This window comes from Streptopelia decaocto (genome assembly GCF_964273445.1).
Source record: "Streptopelia decaocto genome assembly, chromosome: 1".
NCBI classification, from domain to species: domain Eukaryota; kingdom Metazoa; phylum Chordata; class Aves; order Columbiformes; family Columbidae; genus Streptopelia; species Streptopelia decaocto.
Window position 1 is genome coordinate 33459602 of NC_138663.1, and position 12520 is coordinate 33472121.

A 12520-nucleotide genomic window follows, 5' to 3' on the forward strand; every position below is an offset into this window, starting at 1 on the left:
TTCTGTTAGCTATATTTTGATTTCTTTACTAACTCAAGAAACAATCAGTTTCTGAGCTGAAACAAGACAGTCATACATTCAATTTACAGAAATTATTTGCTTAATAAAGCTATCATAACAGCCTTTACTCTCATCAAGTTTTTGGGCAGCAGTAAGTTGGACTCTATTCTCTATGCATTTTCACAGCCTTTAAGAAACCCTGGAAAAAGTTTTAAGACTCTTCCCTCTGCAAGCATGTTTTTAAGCAGTCTAGCGCAACGCATTCTTCAAAGGAAAAAAAAAAAAAGACACTATCGGGTATTTGCAAATGTACATCGAGAACCTTTACAGTTCTTTTCATTTGGAAAAACTTTTCATTTGTCTGAAAAGCCTGGAAGGCAGACTTGTTTAAGTGATAATTCAATACTGTTGTTCTGTTGTTTGTCCTCCGATAAATGGGAGCTAAACTGAGGATCTAGAAGCACTTATTCTGGATTTGCTCCTTTGTCTAGTAAAATTTCATGGCCCAGAACATTACTGAGAACAGAACCAAAAGACACACTTAAAAGAGAGCTTTTAAAGAAGATCTTTACTCTTTGTATGCTTAAATTGCACCTTGTGTGCACTCCCAAATGGAATGCCATAGAACCAACAAAGATGAAGAGAAAGAAAGAGACCAGTAGAATCCTTTTTCTATAGGTAGTTTAAAGCCTATTTGTGTAGATCCTGGAAAGAATCAGTGCTATTCAGGCAAGGAGACACCGCTGATTTAAAGACTCTTCCCAGACCCTCTAAGGATGCAATTTCCCAAGAGGGATAATCTAATCTAGCAGTTTGCTGCCACCAAAAGCAGCAGCTCTGTTTCTCACCAGTAGTGACGGTGAGCAGACTCAGTTGAGAGCTACACATGTGCCAAAGAAATTGCAACTGACAGAATGTGGGAGGGAAGACATAAAACAGGATTGCCCCTTTTGGCACTAGCAAGGTACTAGAATAGCTAAGACTTGCTTGTTAAACTAACCCCCTTCAAGGACATAGCAGTACCTAAATTACTTGCCAAGTCCACAAAAATGCAATGTAAAGTGACAGGAGAAAACTGTCAAAGCAAATGGCTAAAATTATACTATCTTAAACAGTACACTGCCTTCCTCCAACTCTCCTCTTCCCATAATAAATGAGGAAAACAAAACAACACAGTGGATATCCTCCTCAAGATTTCTTCCACAGCCCAGCAACAAGACACTGACAAGCACACTTCTGATTCAAATGCTCTGGCTACAGCTACTCCCTTGCTAGATTCAGTGCTTTCATTTCTGTGGTCACCTCGACAAAAACAGACTAAATAGCAGCTGTGGACACTCACCGTTCATGTCCAGTCAGCATTTGCAGAAATATACAGTACAACACCGTACCTGCCTCCCAAGTAAGGAAGGCAATGCAGAACTCAATGGAAATGTGCGAATACAGCTTGAGGAACAGCTGTCATGGCTCAGATGCAGCTATTATCACCTAGCAGCCTGCCTGACCATTTGAAGAGCCAAGAGTTTCAAGGAAGATATAGAACCTTGCAGTGGACACACACAAGGTGATCTCCTTCCTGTATAAAGCTTATAATCATAAACTGGCTTAAAACCTGCCATACAGACATTTTCATGTTAAGTCAATCAAGTCAAGGGAATAAGCAGCATTTCTCACTGAAGTTTAACAAAAAAACACCTGCTAAACACAGGCAAAACAATTTTATAAGACCTTACGTATTTGAGAATATTCTATAAACTGTGGGGGACATCATGTCTCCTATAAACATGGTATGTTGAAATGCTGCTATAAATCAGATTGAGCTCGAGCATTTAAACCACTTTCGTGTACTGGACAGTATAAGAAGATAGTGAAACAATGTCAGTAGTACCATTTCATGTATCCATGCCTTGAGTAGTTATGCTGATCCACAAGTTTTAGTATTCTACAATTACTAGCAGTAACTAAAGAATACTTTATTCACCATTTTATTCATATGTGTAAGGGTGAATTAGCATATTCTAGCTCTACTTAGAAAAATCACTATCCAAAAAGCTTCAGTGCAACACAGAACTAAACCAGACACACTAGCAACTTGAAAGAAGGGCAACACACATCACTGAACTTGTACTTGCTGTTAATACCTCTAACAACACCATGGCACTGATTTAGTGCTCTTAAATAAGTTATCAAAGCCAAAAGAAACCCAAACCCCAACAGATTTATGCATATGAAAAAATGAAGACATTAACAAAGTTCGTATCACCAACAGGTATCCATTAAGGAACATCCGCTTCTATCTCTGTACTGGGAAACTTGTGCATGGGCCAAGCATCCCATCACCTCGGAATCCCAGTCCTGCAGCTGCCCTTCTGATCTACCAGCTTTTGTGTTCCTTTCCCTCTTAAAGTAATCAGTTCTCATTGGTTTTTACCTAGTAACAAACAACAATGTAGCTTACAGAAGAACCATTAGCACTGGAAAACAAGCAGTAAAAAAAAAAAAGACCAACTTGAAAATGTTGTGCTAATTCAACTAATAAAGCTATCATAGTCTTCAGCAAAATTCCAAAGCCCATCCCAAAAAAAACAACCAAGAGTGGACTATTTTAAGTCTTCAATAGTAGGTAACTTAAGACAACACAAGACATGAAAGTTTGTGAAACACTTACAACACCCTCCTGCCCCCAGATACAACACACATGCAAGGGCTGATTTGCTCATCAGAATCACAAGCTTGCACAGCAGTTAGCAGCTCTTAGACATGACAAATTTGAGTTTGGTATTGAACTACAGTTACATTACTGGCACTGATAGGTAATTATCTACAGAAAGCAAATTTCATTTCTCATCCTTCTGCACTGTCAACCATATAACACTTTGTTCTACTAAGATAGGTGGCAGAAGTTTAGGACATCTCCTGAACTTATATTAAGGGTTCACACCCAGCAAGCAGCAATGAGAAACTACCTCAGCAGACTCCCCCCATAAGTCAATTTAAATCAAGCATTTTCAGTAACTGCCAGCAGCTGTGAAGTTAACCCAGTCCACACAAAATTACATACCGAAGTAGAGAAAAATGACAGCTCTATACTGTCAGTACTGACCACCAGCAACCAAGATGGTCCAGTGCTTAGGCAAATACAGCTTGCAGACCAAGAACTAGATGAAGCTCAACTTGCTAGTTAGCAAGGGCAGGAAAACAAACAAACCAGAAAAAGCACAGGTATATATTTCACAGCTGGTCAATCTAACCTGTAATTTGAAGCTATGCTTGTGTCTCTACCAGTTCTTCAGTGACATTTCCTCAAGTTTGTGAGAAAAGCCCTTTCCGCTTTGCCAGAGGACTAGGCTACTTACGTCTCTGCCAGCTCTTGAAAATGCAAAAGCAGTGAGGACAAAGCCACGTAGTTTCCCTACACACTAGACTAAGGCAATTTGCAGGGCAGCTCCTCAGTAAGGCTGCCACTCATAAAACTGCTTTCCAAAGATGTTCTGAATTATGCAAGACAATCTCAGACCTAATCTTTACTGATGTCCATGTCTGGGTCCATGACAGCCATAAGAAGGAATGCTTGTTGGAGCCATGGTTAACTCCCCCAGGAAAAACAGCTTAATTTATACAGAAGATAGGATGAATAGAACCTTCTAAATACTGATACATGATGATGAAATGTATATTCACAGAAATTAAAACCACCCTATTTTGCTTTCCAACACAGTATTTCTATAGAAGGCAATGTGCACTGTGCTGCTGTTTCATGTGTGCATGTATATGATAAGACTCCCAACAGAAGCAGCACTATACCACAACCACCCCCATAGGGAGAACACACATGCACACTAGGGGCTAAAGCATGTGGTTCCATATCCTGCTGATAAAACACTGAAGTACTGATTAATACAAAGAAATATTAAAAATTCTGTACACAATATTCTCTCACAAAATGTACAATTCAGCACTTAGGTGTTTCTTCTAAGTAGTTTGTGACTAAACTGAGTGTAATTGAGATTTACAAATAACAGGAATTAATTAGGGATTAGGTACTATTGTCATGGTGCACATGGTTCAGGCAACTAAATCAAATCAGCATAAACTCATGACCTTGCCTTCTGCTGCTGAGGATCCTTAATCACATGCATACTTCTGCAGCTGGAAGGCATAGCATTACACACCAAAGTAAGCAAAAAAGGCTCAGCCATTTCCAAGAACAGTTAAAAAATAATAATTAACACCATCCCCCCCCCAAAACCACCCACCCCTCTTTATCTAGTAACTTGGAAGCACTTTGCTTTCCACCAAAGAGCAGTTATTTGGCACTGCGTCACCAAGACCAAGAACACGCTTTCCACACAAGCAACCCTTTCAAATCTAGCCACGTCACAGATCTGGGGAAAAACATGTTTGCATTTACTCAATAAATCTTTGCTAATTGTTACATTTTATTTATTTTTTTCCCCATGAACTGGATCTGTGCTCAGCATACACTAATAATTTGAAGTTCCTATCCCATTGCTACACTGCACATGCAACATTCCCACAAGATGAATGAGCATACTTCAGTCAGTGCTATGGCAACACAGCAGGACTTGCCATAATTTCTCTGATGCTAAAGAGACTAGGAAGACCATCTTTACTTTTCTTAATACCATCCTAAACATGCCCAAATAGCTGGACTTAAACACCAGAGATGCAGGAACTGAACCACAAGACCTTGACAGAGGTGGAAAAGAAAGAAAACAGAAAAAATGATGGGCAAAACTGATGGAGTAACAATGAACTCAAATGAAAAGCTCAGGGGTAGTAGCAATTGCAAGAAGTACATTTAAGATGCAAAGATTCAACATGGCAACAAAACCGGAGTGGTAAGTATATTGAGCCAAAGAAGAACAGGCTGAATCCAGCAAAGGAAGAAATAGCCTGCAATTGTCCAATTACAGACTACCACTATTTTTCCTTTCACCTGGTAGTCTTATTTCTCAGCTTCTGAATACTGAATCCCTGCAAACTGAAGGGCATCTCTAACAAAAATTACATAACATATAGGGTCCTCTATAATTTTATGGATTTACTTAAATGGAAAAATGCACTACAGAAGATTGCATAGAACCATATACACACACTTAATAAAAAAATACTGTTCTTTCATACTGCACGCTGTTCTTTCATTTTCAGCATTAAATAAAGACCTTAGTGATACGACACGTTCTTTTGATATTAAAAAAGGGTTTCCATTAAAAGTAATTTCAGCTTTCATATAATCTACACAGCCATTTATTCAAAAACAAACACAAGAAAGAAAACAACAACCACTTAAAAGTACATTTTGCCTCTCTGAGGCATACTTTTTTTTTTTTTTTAAAAACCACTAAATCTACAGTGTCAAAAACACCATCCTCAAGCTCCTTTTGACTTTGAGTAACAGTTTTTTCTAAGCTTGGGTCAAACACCTACACTAACCTCTTACAAATCTCACACAAATGGAAATTATATATTTTCTGAAAATGGTGGGAAAATAACATTTGCAAAGGATTTATGACAACTGAAATTATTTTAACAGTAACTGTATTTTGCACAAAATCTCTTCCTATATTCATAGAATAATCATGCATTAGATGACATTTTGGAAGTAGTAGATAGATGGGGGAGAAAGCAGTTTCAATTATTGTTGATCTTGCTTTCACAGCCCTTACTCAGCAATAACTTCCAAGATAGCTAAAACAAAGCTAGAAAATCATGGCCAGGGATGGAAGACAGGTATTGTGAGAGAAGGCTTCCTTAAAACCAACAGCAATACACAAAAGGTAACAGAAACTATTAACCACGCTGGAGGGAAAAGCCAGATCTGAGCTTGAAAATGCAACCTGAACTCCACCACCTTTCCTTTAAACTTGTCAAGAGTCTACTCATAGGAAAACATGCTAATCACCATTTTGAGTTATTTTCACTATATAGATGGTATCAAAAAATCACCTGCAACAAAACAGTACTCTACTGCGAATTCTCAAGTAAGGAATTTAGAATAATCAACTATAACAAAACCTACCTCATTGCAAAGCTTCAAAAAGAACCTGAGCTTCCCACGTGAACAATACTGGAAGCTCCTTACAATGATGAACCCTGTTCTCACTCAAAAGTTTATTGTCAGAAAAACCACTACAAAATAATTGCTGGTACCATCTGACTTATCCAAGAATTGTATAAGGTGCCTTTCTTGCTCAGGCTGATGAAACTACATCTTAAAAATCACAATTGTGTAGGTTTACAGAGAAGAATACACTCTACCTTCATTATTACAGGTATCCTTATTTGGTAACACCTCTGAAAGAAAACTCCAATGAGCTCAAGGTAGTCCTAACAGACTGCTTTTCTCCACCTGTTTCACAGGACTTCCAAGTACTTTTTATTACACCTATCTATCCACAGGGGTCATTACCTTTAACACCACAAGTGACAAACTAATAATTTTTTTTAAAAAAAGCAAAATCACGTATAAGAAGTGCTTATTTACTTGCTGTATAGAAAGCAAAAAAGAATTCCATCGATCTTCCTATGTCAAGAATTGCTGAAATCATTTGCTCAGGATAGTGAGCAGTCCAATTAAGACCGTCCATCTACCTTCAAATTCTACCTTCTAACTCAAGTTTTGAATATCAGTACAGTTTCATTAAGGGTCTCCATCTCTCCTGTGGCACACAAAGAAAGGTAGAAGTGGTTCAGGGTATGAAACCCAAGCAACTTTCAAACCCAGAAGAGAGATGTTCACTGCTTTCTGCCTGGCAAACTGTATCCATACCCTCAACCGCCACGTAAGGAGACCAAATAAGTAGGGAAGAGAAGATAAAATGCCACTGGACTGGTATCCTCTGAGATGAAGGTCGCTGCCCTTCAAGCCAAGTCAGACTACTGCACAGAGATGAACCAAAACATGCCTACCCTGCTGAAAAGCCACAAACCAGCTGTTGTTTTGAAGTACTCTACAGAATATGCACATTAGAGACCTCTGGTATTTATGCCTACAGAAGAAGAGTTAGGGTATAAACCTGTTTAACACTGTGTATCTCCAACTTGCAAAAAAAGCAAGCAATGTTGAGATTTATAAAATCTACTTCCACCTTCAATGGTTTAGCAGATTAGCTCTAACCCTTTCAGAATTCATTCAGAAAAATGTTTGATAGCTAAACTGATTATTCAGTGTTATCAGCAGAAACTGCACTGCATGTTTTTGTTACTATTAACCGGAAGGACATTTTTTTCTCTCTCACACTGGATTCCTGGCAAAGAAAATCCCCACAGTGAACACTGGACTGATAGAAGGCCAGGCTTCAAGAATTCTGGTGTCAGTATGGCAAATGAGTCCCAGCTTTCTCCAGCAGTGTTTTTTCCCCCCATTAACATGATGCATGTTTAAATATAGCATAATTTAAAATAAAATCACCATTAAAATAATTACTAAATAAAGCCAATTTTAAACAACAGATGTTTTTGCACCGGTTTTATAGTACTTTGAACTGTGGAAAACTGAGAAGATTCTGCAAAGAATCCCTGTAACAGGAAAAAAACAACAAAACCAAACAAAAAACCAACCAACCAAACCAACAACAAACAGATGTTTGTAACCATAGCAGAACCATCTACAAGTTTTATAAAACCAGAAACTAGAAGTCATGCATCAACTGTATCAAACTAGAGTCAGTCAAAAGCACAAAGAAACACTTTATCATGTGGATGCTTCAAAAGCAATAGCTGAATAACTGGAGGACAACCTACATCTCCCAATTGAGTCAAATTCAACAGCCTTCACATACTGTGTTTGAGCACTATATATTAATGTTCAAAAAACTCACCAAACTCCTAGAGAAGTGTTCCCAATCATAAAGATAATCTGAATACAAGATAAACTAGTGAACCCAGATTTACTGCTTTTAAAAGTCTGAAAAAACATTCTCTTTCAAGATCATTTGGAAGAGATATTTCTCTTCCCACTCCCCAAGGCCACAGAGCTGTTGTCCATTCTGCTTATTCACAAGCAGACTTGAAGGCATGGGGCACATGAAAGCAAATTCACATATTTCTTATTTGGGCCACTTATCACTGTGAAAATTGACACATCAGCGAATGTAAACTACTGAAAGGAAAGCTACAAAAGATGTAACACTGTGAATCAAAGTCCAAATAGCCTCCTGCCACCTCAGCTATTTCTCCTCATCTAAGGAAAAAAGAACAAACATAATATCCCTAGAAATTCTAAAGGAAACATTTGAAAAAATACCTGGGATAATTTCCAAGTATTTTCCATGACAGTAAAGAGGATGCTATCCGTTACTTGTAACTTCATAGATCTCTAAATACAGCTTTCCAGTTCAAGAAGAAACATGGATTATCATACGTAATCAACCAAACAAAGCAAATTTTTGTCACCCTGTCATTTAAGAAGCCTACTATTTATTTCTACTATGATCACAAGAAACCACGGCAAAATTACTAAAGACTTCTCCCATTCTTCTTCTCCCGTAGGAATGGTCTGAATAGTCACACAATAAAACTTAAAGTTAGATTACACTTCACTTAAAACTATGATCCACTGAAAGAGAATTAAAAGCCCCCAATGCATTAGCAATATACAAACACATCATCAGACACTAAATTAGCTAGATCTTCCTTGAAGGTTATCAAAGTCCTAAAAAGCCATAAAATTAGAAACTCAAAATAGCTGTTCAAGAATCAGGGGCATTCCTATCCATTACGTAATTATTACTTAGATGTGTCCAGTGTTAATCATCTCTTGACACTCTGAACAAATGATTCTTTGCCAAGAGCACCTAGTTACTCATACTAAACAAACAGTAACTACCTGGCCTTTCTCTGTTACCTCATTCTTCCTAAAAACTAAAAATTAATTTGTAGTCTAAAATAAATCATTGTGAGATGAAGGGGACCAATTTTAGGCCTACCAACATTGTTTTGAAGTTATAAATGGGAAGACAGGTTGTCAAACAAAGATGAGTTTTACATTTGGGGCTCAGGCTAAAAATATTCTTTAATACTCACCAAAGGGAAAAAATAATTAGGACACTATGTTCTCTAAAACACAAGAAGAGTTGGATAGTCTCTCACTGGCTTGGTAACTGTACCACTTCCAGGCTCCAGCGTCACTCTGTGCAGCTTTGCTGATGTTTAAGTCAGTCGCGGTTCCACAACAGCACAAAAGCAGAGCCGGGCTTTAAGTTGAGCCTCTCCGTGCAACTTCCTCCACAACTACAAAGTCTTCCAGCAACTCCTGCTACTGCCAGACACTCTTCCAGGCACCGCTGCCGGTGTTTACAACTCCGGGGGAGCAGAGAGCCGGCGGTGCCCCCCCGGACCGGGATCTTTGTTCAGGCGGAGAGGCCCCCGCGCCCACCCCCTCGTGGATCACCGGGCAGCGCTGCCGCTCCTCCCGTTCCGCCTGCACAAAAGCCTTCGACGCGGAGGGGCCGGCGGCCTCCTGGGAGCGACGGACGGCCCCAGCCGCCCCCTTTTGTTTCCCCTCTTGCCCCGGGAGACGAGGCGGGCGGCCGAGCCGCCCCCCGCGCCCCGCAGCGGCCCGTCACGGCGGCCGGGGCAGCTTCCCGGCCGGCGCCACGACGCGCGCGGCGGGAGGAGCGGGGGGGAAAGCGGAGGCCGGAGCCGGCAGCAAACCCCGCCCTCTGCCCGGCGGGAGCACCCCGGCCCGGCGGGCCCTGGGCGGAGGGGAAGGCCCCGGCCGGAGCGGGACGGCAGCACTGCCCGCCTCCCCTCCCTCCCTCCCTGCCGCCGACACCCTGCCAGCCGTCCCGCGGCGGGGAACAGCCCCGAGCACTTTCCTCACGGCAACTCCGGAGGGACGCGCCCGCCCTCAACGGCCGCTGTTCACCTGGCGCCGCGGCGTCCCCCGCGCGGTCACCGCTCCGCTCCGCCGCCACCCGCGCGCAGCGGGGTCTCCGGTTCCCCGCGCCTCCTCTGCCGCCTCGGGGCTTCTAGGAGCGGCGCCCGCCGCCCCGCTGCGGCCGAGGAGCGTCCGCCCGGGCGGGAGGGCGGGCTGTGCCGGGCTGGGCTCCGCGGGGCCCCGCTCAGCGCCCGCCGAGCCACATGTCCGCGCGCCGCCGGGACTGCGCAGCGCCGGCGGGGGCCGCGAGGGGGCGCTGCTCTGCCGCCTTCCGCCGCGGGGAGGGGCGGGGCGGGGCGGGGCGGGGCGGGCGCTGTCGTGGCGGCGGGCAGTGCAGCCCGCCAGCGAGACGCCTCCAAACCGCCCCGCGCCGCCGGCGGGAGCATTGTGGGATAGGTCCTCCAGCACCGCCTTGAAGGGGGGAGGGGCGGGGCGGGGCCGCCGCCGAGGTGGCGGAGGGAGGCGGGAAGGGGAGGGCACGTGACCCGCCGCCGCCACTGGCCGGCGAGCAGCCAATGGGAACGGGGGGGCGGGCACGCGGGGCCGATCCGGGTTGGGGGGGAGGGTAATGGGAGGATGGCGCGTCGCAGGCGGGGGCGCCCTCTGGTGGCGGCGCGGGGGCAGGGCGTGGTTGCGAGACACCGGAGCGTGACGTAATCTTACGGCGACGCTGGGCGCCCCCAGTGGTTTGTTTGTTTTTTAATGTTGTTTTAATAAAATTATCCATAAAAGCGCGTGCGGGCTGTCAAGAGCTTGGAGGTTGGGGTCATGCAGCAACGAACCCTCAGCTGGACCCCCCACAGCAACGCACCGACCACAGCAACAAACGACAGGAAAGGGGAACCTGGTGCCCCAAATACTCAGGCTTGGTTGAGCGGCTCCTCCTGTCCAGAATGGCGTTGTTGCAGCCTGAGTGGAGTATATGTGTCAGCGTCAGTCTGTCAGGAATGATGATATTTCATTAGTTGTCATGATTACTGATGGAATATTAATTTAGGATTAACTCAGAAGAACCTGCATTAAGTGGGGACAGTGTTACAAGACTCCCAGGAAGAAAGAAAAAGACCGGATTCATTAGCAGGCTGCAGAGGAATGTAGTAAGAAGCAAGACTATAGCCAAAGGTGGGAAAGCACAGACTTAAGAATGGAGATGAAATATTTAAGATAAGACTGACTTTAAGGTTATTAAGACTAATGAACTCCCCAAATCTTCAATGGGATCATCTAAAGAAAATAATAAGCTTTTTTAAAGGTTGAGATTAAAGAAAGCCCTGTTATAAAGTAAGGAAGATGACTTTCAGTGCTGCATTTTGAATAGACTGAATCTTGAATGACCCTAGAACAGAACTCCAAAGCAAGAAGGAAGAACGACAGCAGAAAACCAGCTGTATTTTAGACTAGCCAGCCATAGAGGTTTTGTTGCATATATATACAGAGCTGCTCTATGTTTTTATTTATTACTGTTGAGTCTTGTAATTAAAACAACTATGAAGTCACTTGGGACTCACAGATGCAGAGAAAGCCTCGGTATTCACTGTTTCTGTCATAAGCCATGGGGATATTGCTGTCATCTGCTGCTGCACAGATCACGTTGCACAGAGGAGCCAGGGCAGCTGAAGAGAGGTGTCTGTGACTGAGAGGAATGCAAAGAGAAAACACTCATCACTTCTGAGGTGCTGTCAGTACTTTCGTTTGATCCTCTGATTGTATGTCGTCCATCCATTCCAGCACTGACCTTTATAGCTACTCACACAACCTCAAGATAAGTAGTAACAGAAGGATGTCTTCGGCCCTTTCTTATCTGCCTTTTGAGATGCTCATGTACCGTGCATTGTTTACGATGGAAAGAAAAATCCAGGGCTTCACTGCTGTCAACTCTGGCAAATATGTCTTGAGTTTTCTTGTGTATACATGAAGTTCCAGCCCTCAGAGGTTTTTGATCTGACTAGGGCTGAAGGACAGTGCTGTAGGTTGGATTTCTGCTTCCAGAACCAACCCATTGAGAACAGGCAATCGGTCAGTTCTGCTAAAGAAGGGCAGCGTGAGATGTGGCTCCTGCTGGCTGCTCTCTGCCTGATGAAAGGAGGGGTGATGAGTTCAGGATTTGTACAGGTATATAGAAGTAGCTGGTCATAACTCCCATTTTCAACTAACCTCTGCAAACCCTATGGTATAGGCACATTCATATATTTATTGGGCTCCACTCATTCACATACCCATTAGTGTTTTTCTCAAAAACCAAGAAGAGAAGGTGGTTTGGCCCGAAGGGATAGGTGAAATATCATTGGGAATTGCAGTGGAGATGGCAGGAAAAAAGGTGTGAAACTGTGACAAAATTGACACGAATAGTTACAGACATAATCTGTTACAATTTATGGAATAGTGGACGAGCTGGAAGCACCAGACAGTTTCACTAAAAGAAAATCTTGCTTTCAAAATCTTATGATTTGGGAGCCAAGGTTGTGACTTTTGACTTTGTCCCCTCCATGTGTTAGGATGGTAAAAACATAATTTGTTTAGTCTGTTTTCACATGTACTGAAGTCTTTAGCTTCTTCAAGTGACTGATGGTAGAGGTGTCCTTAGCAAAGGCAGACACCACAACCCATCAGTAAACC

At 43.0% G+C, this 12520-nt stretch overlaps 1 protein-coding gene across 3 annotated transcripts in view; it reads right to left on the bottom strand.

Annotated features, from left to right (window-relative positions):
• The window catches only part of SCAF11 (SR-related CTD associated factor 11), a 41794-nt gene extending 31583 nt beyond the window's left edge, over window positions 1-10211 (bottom strand). Inside the window, exon 1 of one of the 3 annotated variants that reach the window (XM_082064272.1) lies at window positions 9893-10211. The gene's annotated coding sequence lies outside the window, so the exon portion shown is untranslated. Of the gene's footprint in view, window positions 1-9048; window positions 9669-9892 lie in introns of those variants that run through there. The other 2 variants (XM_082064271.1, XM_082064270.1) reach the window with 2 other exon arrangements.
• Window positions 10212-12520: the final 2309 nt, after the last annotated feature.